Consider the following 5,206-nt stretch of genomic DNA (forward strand, 5'->3'; position numbering starts at 1 on the left):
TAGTCAAAAAAAAAAAATGGTGGTTAGAGAAGCTTTCCCAAGCAAAGAATTAATTCAGTCACGATCAGCAGAAACTGGTAATTTGTATTTTGACAATATATTAATGCTTTCATTTGTGTACTGGTCATTTTTGATTCGTGTACTGGTCATTTTTGATTCGTGTAGAGAAAATACTGGTCATTTTTCAAATTTGATGCAAAAATATAATTTTGTTTCAATATTTTGTAATCATATTTCAACATGACATGCTTTCTGGGCTGTTGGAAACTACTTCTGTTGTACCAGTATTCAAGAATTCTGGCGAAAGGACTGACCCATTAAATTATCGCCCCATTAGCCTCCTCCCACTTTTTGCCAAAATATTTGAGACATTAATTAACCATGCTCTAGTCCGTCATCTTACAGATGCTAAACTTCTGACTGACCAACAATATGGATTTAGACAAGCCCGTTCCACAGCAGACGTCCTAACTAATCTCTGAACGTATATACCATTCACTGGACAAAGTGGGGGAGGGCAGAGTGGTGGCTCTAGATATATCTAAGGCTTTTGACAGGGTATGGCATGAGGGTCTCCTCAGGAAAATTAGATCATACGGTATCACTGGTAGAATACTTAACATAATTAAATCCTTCTTAGATAAGAGAAAAATCCAGGTTGTCCTCGACGGTCGTACATCTAAACAATATGATATAAATGTGGGAGTTCCCCAGGGGTCTATCCTTGGACCTCCATTGTTCCTGATATTCATAAATGACCTCCCCGACAAAATTGCCTCTGAGATGGGTATATATGCTGATGACACTACACTCTATAACAGGCACGACAGGAAGACGAATGAACACATTTCTAAAGAAATGGCAGAAACACTAGAGGAAGACCTCCAATCTGTAGTGGAATGGGGACAAAAATGGTTGGTCACGTTCAATGCCGCCAAGACTAAACTAGTTTCATTCAATAATTACAAGAAACCTTCTCTACCACCTATAGCAATGGCCAACGACTCTATCTGAGAGTACATCTTTCAAACTGCTTGGCCTAACGTTCACAGGAAACATGAGTTTGAACAATTACATTGAAGGCATTGCTAGGGCCGCTGCAAGAAAGGTGGGCTCTCTCTACCGTGCTAGACAACTACTAACACCCGAAAGTATCCTGTACCTCTATAAGGCCACCATTCGCCCATGTATGGAGTATTGCTGTCACATTTGGGCTCGTGCATCTGCTACTAGTCTCTCGCTCCTTGACAAGGTTCAAAAGAGAGTTGCAAACCTGATAGGCCCTGAACTGGCATCTAAGCTTCAGCCTCTGTCCCATCGACGAAATGTTGCATCCCTCTGCCTTTTCTACAAGTATTTTAGTGGTGAATGCTCTGACGAACTGCAATCACTTGTGCCCCCACGACGTGAGCACCCTCGACAAACCCGACAGGCTGAAAAATCCCACCCCCACACTGTAGAGATCCCTAGATGTAAAAGATCTTTTTACTCCAATAGTTTCTTCCCCAGAACCGCTAGACTCTGGAATTCCATTCCAGGTCCCTGCTTCCCCAACAGTACTGACGTGCAGAAGTTCAAGTGTAACGTGAACCGACATCTTGCTGCCCAAATCCCTATATAGTACCCCAGTAGTTGTTGCCCCTGATAGTAGCCCCCTACACCAAAGTGGCAATTTGCCTTGTTTGGGGTGAAAATGTAATTAAAAAAAAAATTATAAATAGAATGTCTCGAATGTAAAGTCTTTCTTCAAATAATGCGACTTGGAGGTAGCTGGTTCAAGTCGCCTAAGATGAGTGCCGTTTTAATTGGTACGATAAAATACAAAGATGTAGTTCCAAGCAAAATAAAATGCATAAATTCGGTCAGAAAAGTTTTCCAGGCAAATAATTCAGTCACAATCAACAGAAATGTAATGGGCGTCTTGTTTTGACACAAAACAAGAAATACTGCAGAATTCAACAAGATTTAATCATTTTTACAAAACTGTTTTGTTCTATCACACATGCTTAGAAATATAATCACACAAATTTATGGTGGTATACTCTTACATAATGCTAAAAATATTGCAGCATTAACGTTTTTCAGAATTAATACAGTGTTTAGTGATAGAAGCGTGTCTCTGATAATGCGAGAGGCCTTGGATGATGGATGCAAAGCATTATTTATTGAAAAGAAAACCAAAAATTAATTATGTGTGGGTGTGTGTGTATATATAAGTAAATTCTTGGTACAGCAAAATGGAAGGAGAAATTTCAGAGGAAACATAATTTAATTTAAATCAAAAAGATCAAAGAAACAAAAAAACGGGCAGGTGGAATTGTTAAAATTTCCTTAAGGCCTTATCGTCTGACCCTCTAAGAGGAAACGTCAGAATGATAAATTAAAAGCTAAGAATTGAATGAGGAAAGAGGGAAATTGGTTTCAGTTGGAAAACCAGTGAGAGAAAAAAATATATATATAATTCTCACTGTTCAGGTGGTTTTAAATCAGTAAATATTTCCAACTGATGTTTCAAAATCTTTTGTCTACAAATCTTTTTTTTGTTTCTTTGATCTTTTTGATTTAAATTAAATTATGTTTCCTCTGAAATATATATATATATATATGAATTACAGTTAAGTTTACCAAAATGATCCAAGATGGCAAAACTAAAGTAAATTATAAATATTAAAGAATCAATATTTATAAAGTAATCTCAACCAGATGTAAAAGCTTGATAAAACCAAATAGGAGATAGAGCTTATAATAATCTTATATATATATATATATATATATATATATATATATATATATATATATATATATATATATATATATATCTAACGACTTTAAAACGTATTGAAGACAAGATGATTACTGTTATAAGTGCCAAAACTGCAAATGCCTTAAAACTCTCAGGTGAAATTACCAATGATTTCGATTCTATTATGTGGATCCATAACCTCTTTAATGAAAAATCATTCTTTAAAATCAAAAAAAGAATGGCAGCATAAAAAAGCTTTCCCAGATAAAGATTTTTCATTCAGTTCTTGTTTCGACATGAAAAAATACTGATTCAATCGTTTTCTAAAACTGTTGATTGGTTCATTCTCATTACACTTAAAGTAATGGTAAAACTATTGCAATAATTTTTGAGATGAGGATTGATAATACTATTATAGGGAATTTTTTTTTTTTTTTTTACAAAGGAATCACCACTTATCAAGACCTGGAGGCTACTCAAGGATAAGGGTTAATGAGTGTATGATAGTCAATGGGAAAATATCTTAGTAATTGTTAGTAGTGGAAATTTGGTAAACTGAATTACTTAAGGGGACGGCTCATCAGTAACTTGTTTACATTAGACTTGAAGACAAACATATTGTCAGCTGGATAGCAGGGAAATGGAAGAATTTCACCGGTGTGCAGTTCTAAACTTTGTTCATAGAATATACGTTTTAGGTTTAGGTGCAGATAAAAAGTGGGGGAAATTATTTATTGTAGTTGAAGATAGACGAGTGTTTTTCACAAAAGTTTGGTAAGTAGGGAGACCATGGATTGGGCTCAGATTAGCACTTGCCATGAAAATAATGATAAAGCAGAGACAGGCTAGCAATGTCTCTTCTGTGGGAAAGAGGTTGCAGGGAAGAGAAAAGGGCATCCCTCACCAAGCTATGGAGTCTATTTTGGACTCTGTCAAGGCAGGATAAAACCTTTCCAAAAGCTCTTGCTTAAATGTGACAACAGCACTCCATCCTTGGATGTACTTGTGTAACCCCTATAAGACCGGAACAGATGCACAGGCTTGAAAGAAGGGTGCAACTGGCTCCTATCCCCGTGCCATCACTTTTATTTTGTCCAGCGGTAGGATTTGTCGCTGTCGCCATGGTTCACTTACTTGTCTCCAGTCTTGGTCTGGCGTCCAAACTGTCAACAGGGCCGATATGAAAATAGACTGCACTTCCAAGCAACGACGTTTCCGAAACAAACAAAAAAAAATCAAGGATTAACTTTTTTTCATGACGTAAAATAATGATTGCATTAAATCTTACAAATATTATGTACACAACGCATTAATCACTCGTACAAATTCTGGGGGGGGCTGGCATTCGTTTACTAACAAAGTTCTTCGTTATCGTCAGTTTACACTTGAGAAAAAAGATCAACTTAGAAAAGAAAACAGGCACTCTCAACCAGGTTGCAATGGGAACGGCGGGAGGGGTGGGGGGATGCCCACCGAAGATGTGTGGCAGTGTGTGTGCGTTCTCTGCTTCAGATGTCTCCGTTATATTGGAATTGGATAGTTGTAACTCCGCCTTCTCAATACAGGTCCCAAATGGTCACCAGCCAATCGGAGCTGATTCATTTTGCTGGGTACAGTAACGTTCCACTTTATAAAGGTAGGGGAAGGTTCAAGTATTTCCCACCAACTCTGAACGCCCTGACGCAGAAGAGAAAAAAAAAAAAGGAATAAAAAGACGACCTTCAAAATTATCGAATGGAAAAAAAAGGGTTTTCTGTGGTCATGACAAAACTATTACAATTTTGGTAAAAGCAATAAATATCCATGCCCCATGGATGGCAACTTTTACTTCTTCACTTTCAGCTGTCATGTTCACCCAGATCTGTCTCGGCCCACCGAATTTATATATACTCCAACCACTTTAGGGGCCACCCAAGAACTGTTTTCTTTTAAGTCCAATTTTATGAGCCCCAGTTCTCATCTTGAAATAACCATTTCTCTTTTGTCTTTCTTTTATCATCAGTCCTGGAATGCTTTTCCCAAAGGACCTCACGTTCAATTACAACTTAACTGACCACTTGACGGATCACTTGCCTTGATTCTGTGGAGGTCTCTCAATTAAAACATAAGTGCCAAATTTTCACTGCTTGGGAAATATATATTTATGGTTTCCACTTAAATCCTTCAGCTATCCATCTTGTGAGGGGGTGGGGAATCATTTTGATTATCTGTTAAGAACGCAGATTCCTTTTCTTCCATCATCATCATCATCCTCCTCCTCCTCCTCTAGATTCGACAATGCAAAATATGCAGTTAGAGAATTGCATCGGGATATATTCACAATGGTTCAGCTGAGGTAACCCTTGTTCTTTTTTATCAGGTATATCTTGTCAAACTCTGAAATCTATATGGAATCTTGGGTTTTATTTAATCCATAATTGTGTCTGCCATGACTAGGTAGAAATTTTAAGCAAATTTTTATTT

This window comes from Euprymna scolopes, chromosome 5, assembly GCF_053919585.1.
Source record: "Euprymna scolopes isolate OS-2025 chromosome 5, ASM5391958v1, whole genome shotgun sequence".
NCBI classification, from domain to species: domain Eukaryota; kingdom Metazoa; phylum Mollusca; class Cephalopoda; order Sepiida; family Sepiolidae; genus Euprymna; species Euprymna scolopes.